This window comes from Dromiciops gliroides, chromosome 2, assembly GCF_019393635.1.
Source record: "Dromiciops gliroides isolate mDroGli1 chromosome 2, mDroGli1.pri, whole genome shotgun sequence".
Taxonomy (NCBI): Eukaryota; Metazoa; Chordata; class Mammalia; order Microbiotheria; family Microbiotheriidae; genus Dromiciops; species Dromiciops gliroides.
In genome coordinates this window covers 384524036-384544120 of record NC_057862.1, presented here as the reverse complement: position 1 = coordinate 384544120, position 20085 = coordinate 384524036, and the positions used below count along the sequence as shown (strand labels likewise).

Below are 20085 nucleotides of genomic sequence, written 5' to 3'. Positions count from 1 at the left end.
TAGTGTGTTTACAATATCATTGGAACCTCCCAGTGGAGATACCCAGTTCACAGTTGTTAAAGTGAGACTGGATTTCAGAAAAGATGAATGGAGCCAGAACTAGAACCCAGGTTTCCTGGGTACAGGTCAAGTGTTCTTACTATTACAAAATACCACCTCCCTGGGTCCTCCTCCCTCAAAAAGACAGCCACCTAGGGGCAGCTAGGTGGCCCAGTAGATAAAGCACCTGCCCTGGATTCAGGAGGACCTGAGTTCAAGTCTTCGGGCACTTGATACTTACTAGCTGTGTGACCCTGGGCAAGTCACTTAGCCCTCATTGCCCTGCTAAGAAAAAAAATAATAATAAAAATTAAAAATTAAAAAAAATTTTTTAAATAAAAGACAGCCAACTCACTCCCTTAATAACTTTTTGTCTTGGGCCAATAAGTTTCTATTTTGACAGATCTCAAACTGCCATTCCTCCCCATCCCTCTTTCCCAAGGGAGTCACTAACCTTGGAGGTAGGAAAAGACAACATCTGCACAGATGGCCCTCAGCCAAGGAGTCTGGAAGAGGAAAACCACACCTTAGAGGGAGCCTCAGCTAGGCTAATTTCTCAGTAGGGGTCTGGGACAGGGAAGGAGGAGAAGGGTGAGGGGATAGGGGTGGGCAGTGGGTGAAAGCCATAAGTGTAAGAAGTATACTGCTACTCTCATGACTCATAGGAGATCTTGGTCCGTGGAATTTAGAATTGAGAGTACCTTTAGAGATCATCTTGTCCAGTACTGTGGCAAGGACATAAAACTTGGAATCTGGAAGCATGATTTTAAGTCACTTGACTTCTGGTACTTCAATTTACTCATCCATAAAATAAGGAAGCTGACTTAGTTCTCAAAGGTCCCTTCCAGCTCTAATTCCTATGAAGAGAAAACTGAGGCTCAGCAAAGGGGAGCAGCTTGCTGAAGGTTACACAGGTATTAAATAACAGAGATGGGATTCCAACCAACACCTCTGACTCCAAATTCTTTTTCAAGTAGGCACCTTTCCCAAGACCCTAGGATAAAAACCACAGTCACCCTCATATGGAAGTCAACTACCAAATCTTGTTGATTTTTCCTTTAAAATGTCTTTTGCATGTAGGACCATAGTATTTAGATCTAGAAGCAACTCTAGAAATCATCTAGAGCACCCCTTTCACTTTAGAGAGATGGAAACCCAGGATTAATAATGTTGAGTAGCTTGCATAAGGTCACACAGAGCCAGGATCCACAAACCCAGATATTCCAACTCCAAATCCAGTGGTTCTTTTCACTTCACCAGGCTGCCTTCTCTGTTCTACCACCTCTGTTCCTGCTCCCCACCATTCTAATCCTGGCTCTAATTACCTTACGTTTGGACTTTTGAAATAATCTCTAGTCTCTCTCCTGCTACACATATCGTCAGATGAAAATTCTGAAAGTATAACTCTGATCATATCACTCTACGGCACAAAGGTCTCCGATGGCTCCCAAATGTCTGCTGAATAAAATTGGGGGGGGGGGCAGGGCAATAGGGGTTAAGTGACTTGCCCAGGGTCACACAGCTGGTAAGTGTCAAGTGTCTGAGGCTAGATTTGAACTCAGGTCCTCCTGAATCAAGGGCCAGTGCTTTATCCATTGTGCCACCTAGCCGCCCCCTGAATAAAATTTGAAGTCCTTAGCCTGGCCTTTTTAAAGGCACTCCATGAGCTCACCAGGTAGGTATTTAATCTTACCCTCCATTATAAAACCTCTGGCCCACACAGGACAGTCACCTCTCCCACAAATTTACCAGGCTCATTCCTTTGCCAATGCTTTGACTTGAGATACATTCTATACCCTTCCTTCTTGTTCTTATCCAACACATCCTAGATGAGTAGCTAAAAATAACACTGGACTGTGTATCAGGAGACCTTATGAGTTACATAACCTTTCCCATGTCTCACTACCATCTTAAGCCTCAGTTTCCACATCTTAAACTTTCCACATTCTTAAACTACTTCACAAGGTAATTTTGAGGAAAGCATTTTGTAGATACAAAAGTGCAATACTCCAAAGAATTAATCATCTTCAAGGCCCAACTCCAAACACTGCCCTCTCCAAGGAAACCTTACCTGACTGCCCCAGCCCACATGGGAATATCCTTCCCCTGAACTACTAGCACTTAGGGTCTGTACTTCCCCATTGCATATTTAACATATATAGCCTTAAACTGTTATCTATCTGCTCCATTTGAGAAGGCTTCATCTTCCCAACTCATCTATTAGCTCCTTGAAAGCAGAAACCCAGGATCTTCCCTTTTTTCTCTATATTTCCTACAATACTAAGCATCAATGGGATAGAGACAGAGCAGGTGTTCACTCCAGGGGTAGAGTAACAGCCTACAGTGTAACTGAAGAAACAAACAACTCTTGCAGTAGTGTATGGTTATGGTATTAAACCTAAGATCCAATGAGTCCATTGTTGAATGAGTTCAAACCCCAAACCTAGCAAAAACACTTTAGGGAGGGGCAGCTAGGTGGCGCAGTGGATAGAGCACTGGCCCTGGAGTCAGGAGGACCTGAGTTCAAATCCGGCCTCAGACACTTAACACTTACTAGCTGTGTGACCCTGGGCAAGTCACTTAACCCCAATAGCCTCACTAAAAACAAAAAAACAAAAAAAAAATAACACTTTAGGGATGGATGGCTACAGTGTAGTAAAACAAGAACTGGACTGATATCAAAAGACACAGGTTTGATTGAATCTTGACTGATACTAAGTTGAGGGGAAACCTAGGCAAATCATTTTTCCTCTTTTAGTCTCAGTTTCCACATCTGTAAAAGAGGGGGGGGTAGATTAAATGGTTTTTTCCAACTCTCGTATTTCATTTTCCAAGGCCCCTACCAGCTCTCATATTCTATGACTCTATTCTAGGATAATGATTCAGATGAGAGAACAATTGAGTGCATATCCATGTGGTACTACTGCCTAAGAGTACAATGGAAATTCAGAGAAGGGAGATGTGAAGTTCAGCAGCCCATCCAACCCCCAAGAAGATAGAATAAGAGAAAATGAGATTCACAGGCATCAAGAGAGCCTCGTTAATAATGCAGGCAAGAACTTCCCAGCAAAATAGGTTGGTATTCCCTGGACTCTTGAAACAGAAAGAAGCTTAGACCAGACATATCTTTAGGTCTTAAAATGTCTGGATAAATAAGGAGATGTACCCATGGACCTCTGGAAGGGCCAGCTGTGAGAATCTGGATCATTCTAGCATTGATCCTACTTGTTGCCTTAATGACCATTGGTAAATCACAACCTCTATGGACTTCAGTTTCTTATTCATTGAAATGAGAATAAGAACATTTGTGCCATCTACTTCACAGGATTATTGTTAATCTCCAATAAGATAATGTAAACAAAATGCTTTATCAAGCCTAAAGCATTGAATCCACAAGAACTAGTAATAAACAATAAAACATACCAAAACCCCCTCAGTCCTGGACTAATGTTTTTGGAATGGCTGCTCCCAGCCCCTCAAAGGTTCTTTATAGAGTCCATTCCTGTAGTTCTGCTGCACTCCAGCTCACCTTGTCAGGCTAAGGGGAAAGGCAGGTGGTCAGTCACCTTTCCAGCACATATGCCTTGGGGCAGCCCATTCTCAGATTGAAGTACAGTCTTTTCATGGGTCTAAAAGCTGAGCAGGATGAGACTTGTGGGGCATCACACAGTCACCTGACAGGATGCCTCCAATTAGATCTCCCATTACATTTCCAAAGGATCATTTTCTCATTCAAGCCTGGGGGTGTGGGAGTGTCAGTGATGACGGAAGGAGGTGGAGGAAGTTAATGGGAGGGAGAAACATTGTCTCACAACTGAGACTGAAGGAGTTCCAGCCCTGCCCTCTTAGCAATCTCAAGTAAGATTCCATCACTCTAGAGTGGAAAGAAAAATAGATTTGTAGTAAGGAGAACTGTTTTCAAATCCCACCTCTGTCAATTACTACTTTTCAGCCTTAGGCAAGTCATAACTTCTTTGGGCCCCAGTTACTCTTCAGTGAGATGAGGGGATTAAACTAGATTGTCTTTGTAGTTCCTTCCACATCCAAATCTGATCCTATCTATATATGACTTCCCGGAGTTGTTTTTATTCACTGAAAGAAAAAAGTGTTATAACTTAAAGTATAAAGGAGAGGCATCATGGAATAACGGAAAAGGGCAACAGGAGATATGTATTCTATTTCCTAGCTTACCTATGAACTCACTGTAAAAGAAAATCACTTCCCCTTTCCTTGTCTCAGTTTCCTTATTTGTAAAATGGAGGCAATAAATATTTTCACTACCTGCTTCAGGATACTATTTGTAAAACATACTAAGACATATAGCAGTAAATCAATGAAAACGCACTTGCGCTTGCACGAGTTCTCTCTCTTCCCCACCCCCCCTCCCATTTAGGGAAAGTTGCTAGCTGGATGGATATAGTGGAAGAAATACTAGCCTTGGAGTGTAGAGAATTGGATCATATGGTGACCTTGGCAGTTACTTGCTATTAGACTATATGCAAATAAGTCACTTCAGACTCTCTTGGATTGAATTTCTTCATTTGCAAAAAATGGGGACAATGACAACTATCCTACTTAACACATAGGTTGTTGCAAAGATCAAATCAGATAGCAGATTTGAAAATACTTTGAAAATGTAATTAAGCCCACTCACTCTCTTCCACCCACTTGTGTATATATATGGATCTAAATCTGGAAGTGACCTTAAAGAGTATTTAGTTCAACCTCCTCATTTTATAGATGAGGAAACTGAAGTGATTTGCTAAGGATGAGAACTCCGATCCTCTCTCCCACTTCACCATTTCTGCCTCCCAGGAATATTAAAAAGGACTAATCTAACATAACATGAGACTTTATGTATTCTGCTCCCTAGTGTTGTTCTCACTAACTCTCCAACCTTTTAGAGTTTGGACACTAGCTATATAGACTTAACATGACCTCCTAGAGAGGCAGCATGGAATCATGGAAAGAGATCTTGCCCGAGTGAGGGAAATCTAGGTTTGAGTCCTGCTTCTGACAATGGACATATGATCCTAGAACAAGTGATCCAACTTCTCAGTGTCCCAGGAAGCTAAGACTTTTAAATTTCACTGAGATTCTACCTCACAACTGTCAGTTTGACAAAATTTCAAAAGAGGAAAATGAAAGATGTTGGAGGGACAATGGGAAAACAGTCACATTAATATACTGTTGGTGGAGGTGTAAATTGATATAACTATTCTAGAAAACTACTTGGAGCTTTACCCCAAAAGTTACTAAACCACGCATACCCCTTTGACCTAGATAGATGTGAAAAAAAGGTGGGATCCTCTCAGTGGATTGGATTGGATTGGATTGGAGCTGTCTGGGGGAACAATTACAGGTGATTTAATGTCTGGGAAGTGGACTTAGGTTCAGCTGGGAAGTTGATTAGAATAGAAGCAAGTAGTTTGAAGTGTTGTCCCTGTGTTGCCTCCCCCATTGGCTATACTGTGTTCTGATTAGCTAGTTTTGGGCACTCAGATTGTAATTAGGAAAGAAAGGGAGGGGCCAGTCATGTTAAGAGATAAAAAGGCCAGTGAGTCTCCATTTTGTTGCGCATTGGCCTGTTCTCACAAAATAAATAAGTTTTTTGACATACCTCCAATGCTGAGTCCCAGAAGTTTTTGAGTGCTGTTTGTCATAATAGAGAAACCACTACTAGGCATATTCCTCAAAGAGACCAAAGAAATTGAAAAAGAACCCATATGTACAGAGATATTTGTATAACAGTTCTTTCTGTTGCAGCAAAACTGGAAAATAGAGGGTTCCCACCTATTGGGAAACTGCTAAACAAATTATAGTTTATGAATGTAATAAATTACTATGCCAGAAGAATTGATTAAAAGGACCATTTCTAAGCAAACCAAAAAGCTTTATCTGAACTGATGCAGAGTGAAGTGAGCAGAACCAGAACAATTCACACAATGTCGATTGCAAAGAAAAACTTTGAAAGACTTGAGAATTCTTATCAGTGTGATGACCAACCATGATACCAGAACTAAAGATAAAGGGCCTACCTCCTCTTAGAGAGGATGTACTCAAAATACAGAATAAGATACAATTTTAGACATGGACAGGGAATTTGCTTTAACTATACATATTTATTCTGTCTTTATTTTATTTTTATTTTTTGTTCAGTGGAGGAGTAGAGAAGTGAGAAAAGAAAAAGGCTTATAAGTTGGAAAAATGCAATTAAATTTTTTTTTTAAATTAAAAGGCTAGGGGGCAGCTAGATGGCTCAGTGGTTAAAGCACCACCCTGGATTCAGGAGTACCTGAGTTCAAATGTGGCCTCAGACACTTGACACTTAGTAGTTGTGTGACCCTGGGCAAGTCACTTAACCCCCATTGCCTGCAAAAACAAACAAACAAAAAGGCTATAAGTTGCGGAAAAGGTGCTCACCTACAGGGGAAAAAAATCATTGATAAGACTGATAACAGTCCAAGGTCCCAAAATGGCTTTCTGATCCTTCCTTACCTTAGCTGATATCACTAAGTTCCAACTTCTTAATCTATAAAACACATGGTACCCATCAGATCCTTCTGACTATTTTTTTTTTGGCTGCTTCAGGGCTATATCTATTGATAACTAGACACTAAGGTTTAGGGGCAGGATGGGCCGGTGGATATAGCAATGGACTTAAAGAGTTAGGAAGAACTGCAGGGGAATCCCAATTTTGATGCTTATTATCTAGGTGACTATGGCCAACTCACAAACTTCCTGAGGTTCAATGTTCTCATTGATAATATAGGAGAAATAATAGCTATAGTACATACCTCACAGGGTTGTTCTGAGGTTAAAAGAAGATAATATATTAATTGTTGTACTAAATGACCTCTAAGGCCTTCCAGCAATAGAACTATGATCCTTTGCTTTGTTTTGAAGAAAATAAGCACTTTGAAAACTTTAAAACACTCTACAAATCACTACCACCATCAATATATCTGCCAGTTGTATACACAGAATGCCAGTAGGCAAGCCCACCCCAAGCTAAGAATTTGAATTTGGAATATCTTTGGTCCTCTGGTATCATGATTGGACGTTGCATTGAACAGAGTACTTTTCTTTTTTTTTTCTTTTCAGAGTACTTTTCTTTGTAATTGACATTGCATAAATTGTTCTGGTTCTGATCATTTCACTGTGCATCAGTTCAGATGGGACTTTTTAGTTTGCTTAGAAACAAACAGTCCTTTTCATCCTTTTCATGGCACAGTAATATTCCATATATTCATACACCATTTGGAATGTAATTTGGGTCCCACCTCTACCAGCTATGATTTCATCTCTTTAGACCTTAGCTATTTCTTTTTTAAATGGAGGTGCAGGGGCAGCTAGGTGGCGCAGTGGATAGAGCACGGGCCCTGGAGTCAGGAGTACCTGAGTTCAAATCTGGCCTCAGACACTTAACACTTACTAGCTGTGTGACCCTGGGCAAGTCACTTAACCCCAATTGCCTCACTAAAAAAAAAAATTAAAAAATTAAAAATTAAAATGGAGGTACAAAGATTTTTAAGATCCTTTCCAGCTCTAAAATTCAGTAACTGATTTCTGAATTTAAACCTGCCATCTTCTTCCCAAGAGCAAAGTCCCCATTGCCACAACCAGCATGCTAATGGGTACTGAGCTAACGTGAGCTAGTATCATTTCAAATGTTAAAAACAAAACGAAACAAAAATGGTGCTGGAGGTAGGAGTGCTGTCGAAAAACTGCACCTGTAGCAATTGGATACCTAATGATATCCAGTGTCCCCCAAATCATTTAATCTTATAGAAGGTGATGAGGTAGAGGAATCTTTGTTCTGATCTCTAGCAATTTATTGGGCATTTGTACCCTTTCAAAATCCAGTGTTTTTAGGGCAGCTAGGTGGCGCAGTGGATAAAGTACCAGCCCTGGATTCAGGAGGACCTGAGTTCAAATCCGGCCTCAGATACTTGACACTAGCTGTGTGACCCTGAGCAAGTCAATTAACCCCCATTGCCCCACAAAAAGAAAAAAAATAAGACTTTGCAAAATCCAGTGTTTTTATGGGAAGGTATCCAGTGGGGGAGGGGATATCATACCCAGAAGACAACCACAAGACTGTATTTGTTTTAGGAAAGAAACCACCTACAAGGGAGAAAATAAAGGCAGCTGATAGAGTTGCAACAAGAATAAAAGAAAACAGGGGGTAGCTAGGTGGCGCAGTGGATAGAGCACAGGCCCTGGAGTCAGGAGGACCTGAGTTCAAATCCGGCCTCAGACACTTAACACTTACTAGCTGTGTGACCCTGGGCAAGTCACTTAACCCCAACTGCCTCACTAAAAAAAAAAAAAAGAATAAAAGAAAACAAAGGCCCTTAAAAGCTAAGATCCACAAATCCCCAAGAAGTCCATATATAGACTTCAGGGGGTTCTTGAACTTGGACAATTTAAAAAATGCATCTTTATTTTTACTAACTTCTAACTGAAATCTATAATTTCCTCAATTACTTAAAAACATTTTTAGGTTTTTTTTTTTAGGCAATTGGGGTTAAGTGACTTGCCCAGGGTCACACAGCTAGTAAGTGTCAAGTATCTGAGGCTGGACTTGAACTCAGATCCTCCTGACTCCAGGGCTGGTGTGCTCTATCCACTTTACCACATAGCTGCCCCTACTTAAAAACATTTTGAGAAAAGATCCATAGATTTCATAAATCTTTCGTGCCAAAGGGGTCCATTATATACACACACACAATGTTAAGAACCTCTGGTTTAAGGAGTAAACCGAAGCCAAAGGTTTTTAAAAGTAAATGATTGGCTGATGATGAGTGAGATGAGCAGAACCAGAAGAACATTGTACACAGTATCATCAACATTGAGTGTTGATCTACTGTGATGGACTATATTCTCACCAATGCAATGGTACAGAAGAGTTCCAGAGAACTCATGACAGAAAAGGATCTCCAAATCCAGGGGGGGAAAAAAAAGAACTGTGGAGTATAGATGCTGAATGAACCATACTATTTCTTTTGTTTTTGGTGTTGATGCTTTTCTATTTTGAGGTTTTTCATCATTGCTCAGATTTTTCTCTTATAACATGCAAAAATGTTTAATGTTATTATGTGTGTGTGTGTGTGTGTGTATATATATATATATATATATATACATACATATAAATAACCTATATCAGATTACCTGCTGTCTAGGGGAGGGGGGAGGGAGGGAGAAAAATCTGAAATTGGAAAGCTTGTACAAACAAAAGTTGAGAACTATCGTTACATGTAACGGGAAAAAAATTTTAAAACTTTATTGAATAAAAAATTTTTTTCTTTTAAAAGTAAATGATTGGACTAGATTCTCAAACCAATGGCATAGCAATAAAAAGAGCAATGGATTTGAAGGCAGGGGACTTGGGGTTAAAATTTCAGTTCTGTTACTCTGCTATGTGTGACCTAAAGGAAATCACCTTCCCTCTCTCCGCCTCAGTTTTCCCAACTGTAAAATAGGGGTAGAGAAAATAGACTACATGATCTTGAAAGTCCCTTTCAGAAATCCAATCAATCATCCCTTTGCTTAGAATTTTGTTGGGCCAGCTTTGGGTAAGGCTGAGATTACAGCAAGATCTTTCAATTCAACTAATCTTTAAGTGCCTACTTAAAGTGAAAGTAGTATCTATTCTCAAGGAGTTTATATTCTGTTGGAAGGATAAAATGTGTATACAGACAAGCAAATTTAAAGTAATATAAGGAGGTGGCAAATACTAACAATGGGGGGGGGGGCGTGTTAGGCAAATTTCTGAAGAAAATGACACCGGAAGCTTAGCCTTGGAGGAGAATAAGGAATCGGTTTCATTCCAGGAGAGTTGGCATTTTAAGAGGACCCTAGAAAAGGACACAGAGCAGTTAAGTGACTTTCTCTGGATCACATAGCTCTTATCTAAGGCAGAATGTGAACCTAGGTCCTCCTGACTCCAAGATCGCTGCCTTGTCCACTATACCATGTTTCCAATGGAAAAAATATTTTGGATGCTGGAGGTTCTTCCTGTGAGAGGTGATTTCTGCAAAACATGATTTAAACTTGGCTTAGAGCCTTACCTAAAACTTTGGCTCATCACCAAATCTGCATACTTTTGCAGTGTCTCTTCAAGTTCTGGGTCTTGGGACAGCCTGCCCTCAAGGGAAATGTTCTGAGCACAAGGAAGGATGTGAGTGCAGAACAAGAAGTTGTCATAGTAAAGCAATTCAGACATATTCTGGGTTGAACAAAGTCAATGTCTTACAACCTGCACCTACTTAACAAGCAGTATTTTTATGCCCTTTTCACATTTTTCAAGTTTCTCACTCAACTAAGCCTGTCTAACCCTCAGGGAGGGAGCTGAGATTTGGCCTCAGAGTCAGGAAGACTTGAGTTTACCTTCAGGCCCTGCCTCTAGCACATAACTGTAGAACTCCAGGCAAATAAATCACTTAACCTCTCTCAGTCCTCTCCTCCCCATCATATGCTCTAAGATTATAAATTGCAGTAGAGAGGGAGTTCATGACCAATGGAACAACAGGTCCTGACAAATCAACAAAATTGTTCAGTTAATATGAATTTGCACTGAAATTTCTACCATAGAAAAAAGAAAATCAGAGCTGTGAAGAATCTCAGAACACTGACTTTTAGAAGAAGAAGGGATTTGACAGGTCTAGACCCTAGCTTCTTAAACTCTGGGTCTCGACCACATATGGGGTCATGTAACTGAATATAGGGATAGCAAGACATTAAGCAACAGTAAAAGGGTATGTATACCTATTTTATATACTTATATACCTGGGGTCATGTAAAAATTTCTTGGGCAAAAAGGGGTCTCAAGTGGAAAATTTTAAGAAGCCCTGGAGTAAACAATCCCCCTCACTTTAAACCTTTCAAAGTGTTTTCTCCTCACCACCTTGCAAGATCACAGATTATAAAAGGTTACACCTATTTAGACATATTTAGAATTCTATTCCCACCACCTAAAAAGCCACTAAAATGTCCAAAATATTAAGTTGACTGGGGGGGGGTAGTTAGGGGGCACAGTAGATACAGCACTGGACCTGTAGTCAGATGACCTGAGCTCAATCTAGCCTCAGACTCTAGCTCTATGACCCTGGGCAAATCACTTAACCGCTTACTGTCTGTCTCAGTTTCCTCATCTGTAAAAATGGAGATAATAATAGCACCTACTTTCAGGGGTTTTGTGCAAATAAAAAGAAATGCTATTTGTAATGTGCTTTGCAAACTTTAAAGTGTTTTATAAATGCTAGCTGCTATTGTTGTTATTATTATTAGCTTTCTATAAATACACAATGCTCACATATTCATCTTCCTTTCTCCTCTTTCTCCTATTCACCCTTCTGGACACCGGTTGTGTGTGGTTTTATTTCCCTCTGATTCCTCTCTATGTAAATATGCTTCAACATTCCTACTGTCCAGAGGCAGGGATTGGATTAGATGGTTTGGTTTTTTTGTGTGTTTTTGGGGGGCTTTGTTTTGGGTTTTTTTGTGGGGCAATGGGGGTTAAGTGACTTGCCCAGGGTCACACAGCTAGTAAGCGTCAAGTGTCTGAGGTCAGATTTGAACTCAGGTACTCCTGAATCCAGGGCCAGTGTTTTATCCACTGCGCCACCTAGCTGCCCCATGCACATCTTTTTGGGGGAGCTAAGCCTCCATCTTGGGGCAGCTAAGGGGCACTTCTGGAGCAGTCAAGGCAGAGCTAGCTTGGTGAGGCTGACAGGAAGGAGAGTCAAAGGAATGATATCTAGCACCTCTCTACCAGGACCCTGGGACCTTATAAATATATTTACAGATTTATAGACTCCAAATCCTAAAATGTGAGAACAGGAAGGGATCTTTGAAACCACCTAGTGACTCTGTCACATTTAACAGAGGCAGTCTAGAGAGAAGTGATTTGTTGACCATATCAAGTTAGAAGATCCAGAGCTAGGGGCAGCTAGGTGGCACAGTGGATAAAGCACAGGCCCTGGATTCAGGAGTATCTGAGTTCAAATCCAGACTCAGACACTTAACAGTTACTAGTTGTGTGACAGTTACTAGTTGTGTGACCCTGGGCAAGTCACTTAACCCCCATAGCTCCACAAAAAAAAAAAAAAAAGAAGAAGAAGATCCAGAGCTAGAGCCCAATCCAATGTGCTTTCCAGGGTTCCATACCATCTTTACCAATTCCCAACCTTTTGAAACATACATGTACAGTATGAAGGGAGAGAAAACAATCAAAACCCCAAAAGGTGATACAGAGCGTGGAATTTGGTACCAGAGGACTTGGATTCAGAGTCTGAAGACCTGGATTCAAATCTTGGGTCTGCTACTTATTACATGTGTGATCATAGGCAACTCACAAGCCCTCTGGACCTTAGTTCCCCATTAGTAAAATGAGTGAGTGAGGGGTTGGACTGGATGGTCTCTAAAGCCCTTTCCTGTAAATCAATGATAGTACAATAGCATATGAATGAAAACCATTACCAGCACTAAATGAACTGGTTGCAAAAGGCCACCTCCAACCCAGCAGCCTCTCCAGAGACAACAGTAGCTCTGAATTATTAAAATCAATTACACTGAGAAAGAACTTAGGCAGACAAGGACTATAATAAAGACTCAAGATAATTCCCACCACTAGGTAATAGCTCCTTAGAGGATTTTGGAAGATGACAGGAATCCTCTGAAAAAAAAAATGCCATTTCCTAGATTCATGGAGTGGGAAGAAAAGGAAACATTACTGATAGAAAAATAGAAGTATTCATTTTTTTCATCTTCCTTCTCATCCCTTCCCTAGACCTTTCATATTATTCCTAAAGGGAAAAAAAAAGTCGGGGCTGTCTCTCTTACATCTTTTGACTAAGGCTAGTGGCAACAAGACCCAACCTCTTGATAGTTCCTAGGAGGGGAACTCACTCCTGACAACAGAGCCTTAACTCCAAAAAAGGATAGGTGTAAAATGAAAAGAGCTCCAATTATTTACAGTCAGTAAACACCTAATTAGCAAACACCCTGTTTAGAATCCAGACCTTTGGCAAACCTCATTGGCAAGCATACCTCTCCCTGCCTTATGTGCCTTTTCTATCCTGTGTTAAGGGCTAAAATTCCAGCTAAACTGTCTAAAATATCTTATGAGTGGTCGCCAATAAATTATAAGCTTTAGCAAGAGTTAGGAATAAGAATTTGGTAAAGAGAGAGAGAAAGGCCTAGATTCTTATCTATTAAAGGGAGAGCACATTTCTAGCTCCGCTCTCCACCAGAGTCCAGAGGAAAGAGCGTGAGACCGAGCGCCAGTCTCTTCCTTCCTCCTCCCACTAGCCCGCGTCACTTCCTGACGCCAAAGAAAAGACTCCTGGTCTTGCCCTCAAAAACCTTCACTTCATGGGCAGAACTCTTCTACAGTAAGTCTCCAGCAGGTGGCGTCATTCCAATCGTCACACCTGCCTATCTAATTTAATAAGCATAGTCTCTGTATTTTTTTTTTGTCAATTGAGTGATGATAAAGATAAATCCTAACATGGAGTATTACTTGGGAAAGCTGCTCCTATTCCCTAATATCTTCATTGAGGATGCCCTAGATGTATATTTGTATTATATTTCTAAGAATGTTCTACAGATGGTAAAGTAGACATAGAGGTTGGCAATTTGGGGGTTTCTCTTTGTTGCCTCTTTTCAGTCTCAATAAGGTCTGAAATATTTTTTATTCTCATGACTTTTGTATCTTGTTATCCCCTTCAGATACCATGTGAATGAATCCCTTAAAATCCTTATTTGGTGGGGCAGCTAGGTGGCGTAGTGGATAGAGCACTGGCCCTGGAGTCAGGAGGACCTGAGTTCAAATCCGGCCTCAGACACTTAACACTTACTAGCTGTGTGACCCTGGGCAAGTCACTTAACCCCAATTGCCTTACCGAAAAACAAACAAACAAACAAATCCTTATTTGGAAAAAATATGAGATGACCAGTACAAATCCATGTTCTCATGTCAGAGGAAAGCAAGTAAAGTCCACAGTGCCTAACCTATGGGAAGGAAGGCATGGATAAGAGTAGAAGGGTAACCTTAGAGATGGATACATCACCTTCTGAGCAGAATCTCAACTCATAAAATGTTAAAGAGGAACTTAGAGATCATTGACTTCCATTCCTTCGGTTTTCTGGTGGGAAAATTAACACTTAGAGAGGTTAAAGTGACTCATCCACTATCTGTGGCAGAACTGGGAGGAGAATCTGAATCTCCTGACTCGGATTCTAGTGCTCTTTTCATTATACCAGAGGTTGGTTCAGTCACTTTTTAGTTGTGTCTGACTCTTCATGACCCTATTTGGGGTTATCCTGGCAAAGATACTGGAGTGGTTTGTCATTTCCTTCTCCCGCTCATTGTACAGATGAAGAAACTGAGGCAAACAGGGTAAAGTGACTTGGCCAGGGTCACATAGGTAGGAAGTGTCCAAGGCCAGATTTGAACTAAGGAAGATGAATCTTCCTGACTCCAGGCCTGGCACTGTATCCACTGTGCCACCCAGATGCCCATTATTTCCTTATTATTTCCCCCAAAGCCCAGCAAAATAGCCAGGTATGAACCTCACTAGATAAGAAAACAAGGAAGAAAGAAAACAAGCATTTATGAAGCACTTACCATGGGCCAGATACTGTGCTAAGCACTTCATAAATCTCATCTCATTTGATCCTCACATTAACCCTAGAAGGTAGACAGTATTATTAGCCTGATTTGACAGTTGAAGAAACTGAGACAGGCAGAGGTAAAGTGACTTGCCCAGGGTTACACAGCTAGTAAATGTCTGAGATTGGATTTGAATTCAGGTCTTCCTGACCAGCACTACCAAGTTGCCTCCGATAAGAAACCTCAAGTTATAAATTCTATGAAGTCAAGGAACCATGTCTTATTTATATCTGTATTGCCCATTGCCTACCTCCATGGTCTATGCATAATAACTACTTAATAAATGTACATTCAGATGACTTGAGAAAAGTGAACTGACTTGGAACAAGATCATTTCCCTGCAATTTGACATTTATTAAGTATCTACTATGTAGAGGTAGAAGGGACTACAAGATGTTTATCAGTAAATAAACTCAAGGTGGTTTCTCAAGGAGGAAGAGGACAACAACAATTAGGGAGATAAGCAAAGGCTTCCCAAAGAAAGTGACACCTCAAAGAGCCTGGAAGGAAGGTATGGATTCTGAGAATTCTGTCTAAAAGTTTGGTTGTAAAAGGGAAAAGGCAGGAGCCCAGCTTAAGAGGAGAATGGCATTGTCAATGAAAAATTTGTTGGTGTTGTTTGTTGATGTTAAAGATGGAGAGGCTAGACATTTTTATAGGGAACAGGAAAGTAGTCAATGGATAAGGAGAGTTTGAAGATCAAAGGAAGGGGGAATGATCAAAGGGTCAAGCTCCCAGAGCAGAAGAGAGGGGAGAGGATCAAAAGCCTAAATAGGAGGATTGGTCTCAGCAAGGAGAAGGACTACCTTTCCATTAGAAACAGGAGTTAAAAAAAATTGAGGTGACTTATGTGGAAATATGTTTTGCATGACTACACATGTATAACCTGTGTCAAATTGTTTGCCTTCTCAATTAAGTGGGGAGGGGAAGGAGGGAGAGAAATTAGAACTCAAGTCTTGAAAAAAGGATTTTAAAAGTGTTTTTACATATAATTGTTAAAAAAAATAAATAATAAAAAAAGAAAGAATGTAGCAGGAAACAGAAGAGATCATTAGGGTAGTTGACTCTATAGTAAAATACAATCTTCTTTAATATTTAAAGCCAAAGAACGATCTGATTCCAATCTACCTTTTGAGCCTCACTATATATCTTCCTTCATACTCTCCATAGTCTAGACAAGGTGGCCACCTTGCTATTCTTCACACATCACTATGTAACGATTGGAATGACGCCACCTGCTGGAGACTTACTGTAGAAGAGTTCCGCCCATGAAGCGAAGGTCTTTGAGGGCAAGACCAGGAGTCTTTTCTTTGGCGTCAGGAAGTGACGCGGGCTAGTGGGAGGAGGAAGGAAGAGACTGGCACTCGGCCTCACTCTCTTTCCTCTGGACTCTGGTGGAGAAGGGAGCTAGAAATGTGCTCTCCCTTTAATAGATAGGAATCTAGGCCTTTCTCTCTCTCTTTACCAAATTCTTATTCTCCTTAATAAATGCTTAAAAGTCTAACTCTTGCTAAAGCTTATAATTTATTGGCGACCACTCATTAGATATTTTAGACAGACCAGCTAGAATTTTAGCCCTTAACAACTATCTCCCATTTCAGTGGCATGGTACAAACAGTTCCCCAGGACTGAAAGCCACTCCCTCCTTACTTCCACCCCTTAGAACCTCTAGTTTCCTTCAAAGCTAAGCTCAAATGCCATCTTTTACAAGAAGACTTTCCTGATTTCCCAGCTTTTAGTGCCTTTCCCCTTCCCCACCAATTATCTAGTATTTATTATATTCTAGTATTTATATATATTCTCCCCTGATAGAAATATAAACTCCCAGAGTACAGAAGACTACTTCATTTTTCTTTATTCCTCAGAATATAGTGCATCATAAACACAATCAGTGCTTAATACCTGATTGACTAATAAACATTTAGTAGTCAAATGAAGAGAGAAAGAACCATGCTTCTTAACTCTGTCCTCTCCTCTCCTGTTCCACTGCCATCTTCTAGGTGTAGACCCTCATTAATACCTGCCTAGATGACTACAATAGCTTAGCAGGGTGTCCTGCCTCTCTCCCCTGTCCAATTATCCTTCATATGCTGCCAGACTAATGTTCAATATGCAAACATCTTGTCATGTCCTTCTTCTGTTCAAAAATCCTCAGATCTTCTAACTCCAAGTCTAAGGCTATTTCAACTCAGTAGACACTTACTGGGCTCTATGAGAGTTATTCCTACAAAGGGATGGTATATTTCCAAAGAACTCAGTTCCAATGGATTTAACAAAAGCGGCAAGGAAGAGCTACCAGTTCCTTGCCATCTGAAAACTTATTCCTGACTGTTGGTTTGTGATTTATATTTCATCAGCCAACCCTCCCCAAATATGTACATAGATAATTAGTTCTAAATATTTAAAGAGAGCTCTTCCAACCATTCCTCTATACACAGGCAACACACCACTGAAACAGCAAGATGGCACAGAAGGAACATACAGCCAAACACATCGACAACTTCAACAAGATTTATGTCCTGGAACACGTGGGCACTGCATGATTTATGGTATTCCACAGAAGCCCCAGGAGAGAAGGAAAATTCTCATCCTCTCCCACTAAAAATGTATAATAATTATCCTCATTGTTTCATATTTAAATAATAGTCACCAGAACACACACAGTAAGCCACCAAGCTGCCTCCTGTCCTCTCACAGAGAAATACTTCAAATTGTACACCCAAGGGCGCTAGGTGACACAGTAGATAAAGCACCAGCCCTGGATTCAGAAGGACCTGACTTCAAATCCAACCTCAGACGCTTGACACTTACTAGCTGTGTGACACTGGGCAAGTCACTTAACCCTCACTGCCCCACCAAAAAACTGTACACACAAACTAAAGCAGTTAACTAAGTGATGCAAAGAGAAACTCTGCAGGGAGAAAAGTAATACTGTTTTTCTTTTTAAAAGATGTTTATTTCAGAAAAAAAAGACATGAAGGAAGAAAGGAAAAAAATATGTTTATTGGTATCTTTTGTTTTTATATAACTTTATTTCCAAAGATATTCCTCCTCCCTCCCCTGTCCAAAGAGCCACCCCTTACAACAAAGAATTAAAAAGAGGAAGAGAAAAGGCAGTTTGCCCAAACCAACCAATCAACCAAATCTGACAGCATATGCAATGTTCCACATTCATAGTCCCCAACTTCTGCAAAGAAGAGAGGAAGATACACGGAGAAAATACTTTTAAAATCCTGAGAAGTTTGGAAGTAATTTGTCAAAAACAAACAATAGCTAATACTTCAAAGAGGAGATAGAAATGGACATGGGGAAATTGTCTCATCGCTGAAAACATCATGGTGTAAAGAGTTCAGGACCTTGGTGCTTCTTTCTTCTTCCTGATGTGCAGAAGTTCACTCCTCTGCTTTTCTCTGGAATCTTCAAAAGGCAGCTAGTTGTTGCAGTAGATAAAGCACTAGATTTAGAGTCAGTACAACCTGACTTCAAATGGAACATCAGACATTTGCCAGCAGTGTAATCATGGGCAAGTGATTTGATGTCTGCCTGCCTCAGTTTCTTCTTCTGTAAAATGGAGAGGATGATAATAATAGCACCTCTCGGGTTATCATGAGGATCAAATGAGATCATATTTGTAAAATGCTTTGCAAACCTTCAAGCTCCAGGTAAATGCCAGCTATCATCATCATCATTATTAATATTATGATTACTTATGGGAGGCTCCACTGGGCCTATGGCAAGTGTTGATTGAATCACAGACTCAGATTTGAAAGAGAAATTGGATGTCATCAGGTTCAGCCAGTATATCAACAAGAATGTGCAAGATCAATAAGGGATGTTTACTGTCAACGATCATGAAAAAAGGAGGAAGAAAGAAGAGACCGTTGGTGAGGATGAGGAACAAGACTTGGAAGGATGAGGACGTTAGAAATGAAACCGATGGGGAATGGGTGGGGATGGAGTCTCTGTCACTTTGCTGGGAAGGAAGAACTGGGGCAGAGCTGCTGGACCAGAGTGGGTGGATACCCCAACCAGGTCAAGGAACTGATCTGGGAAGTTTCCTACCCACTCCTCCAAACTACTGCCCTAGATTCTACCATGTCAGGTGGAGATTGCAACCTAATTTGCCCTGAGTCACTCCCAACAACATTACAGTCCTCCATTACTATCAAGTGACCTTAATTAACACCGAGGCTCCTACCACAACACCTATTCCACCCTTCACTATTAATTGTCCTGGGAGGGAGGAGGAGGAAAGGAAGGCTTCGACTCCAGCCTCTGACATATACTATGTTACATCAGTTTTCCCATCTGTAAAATGGGGACATTATGGCTTTCAAGTATTTACCTTATCAGGCTGTTGTGAGGATCAAATGAGATAGCATATGTAAAACACTTTGCAAATCCTGAACTGTTTCAGCATTGACTATTGTTATTGTAGAGTCATAGGGACCTTAAAAAATAGAATTTTGGGGGTAGCTAGGTGGTGCAGTGGATAGAGCACCAGCCCTGGAGTCAAGAGGGCATGAGTTCAAATCCGGCCTCAGACACTCGACAGCTATGTGACCCTGGGCAAGTCACTTAACCCCAATTGCCTCACCAAAAAACAAACAAACAAAAAATAGAATTTTTGAAATGGCAAGGACCTTACAACATAGAATGTTAGCACTCAAAGGGTCCTTAGTAACCCAATCCAATTGCTTTCACAGGTTGCAAAAGATAGGCAAGAATGATACAGTAGAGACAGCAGTGTACTTGGGAGTCAGGAAACCCCAAGCAGTGTACTTAATGTCAGACATCTGTTTAAATCCCACCTCAGATACATGTTACCTCCATAACCCTGAGTGAGACACTTATGGTCTCTGGGCCTCAGTTTCTTCATTTGTAAAATGAGATGGCCACACTTGAGGACCTCTAAAGTCCTTTCCCTTTCAGCTCTAAATCTAAGATTTTATGATTATGACAACTAGCTGTGTAACCAGTGTGGGCAAGTCCAGGCAGCATGACAACACTGGAAAAAGCAATGCACTTGGAAGTCCAAGGACCTAAGGACCTGAGAATCTCTGCCCCTTATTACCTCAAGTGACCTTTGGCAAGTCACTTCCCTTCTCTAGGACTCAGTTTCCTCATTCATAAGATAAAATGTTCAGACTAGATGGCTTCAAAGGTCCCTTCCAGTTGTGGATCTATGCCCACCTAGATCTCTTAGCCTCAGTCTCCTCATTTGTAAAATGGGAATAACAATCTTCATACTACCTGCCTGGAAAAAATCCCATTAGAAATGTATAAGGGGCAGCTAGGTGGCGCAGTGGATAAAGCACTGGCCTTGGATTCAGGAGGACCTGAATTCAAATCCAACCTCAGACATTTGA

At 40.7% G+C, this 20085-nt stretch overlaps 1 protein-coding gene across 2 annotated transcripts in view; it reads right to left on the bottom strand.

Moving 5' to 3' along the window:
* LOC122740557 (DAB2 interacting protein) overlaps positions 1-20085 on the bottom strand; it is a 336399-nt gene that overhangs the window by 267671 nt on the left and 48643 nt on the right. The gene's annotated exons all lie outside the window — the stretch shown is intronic.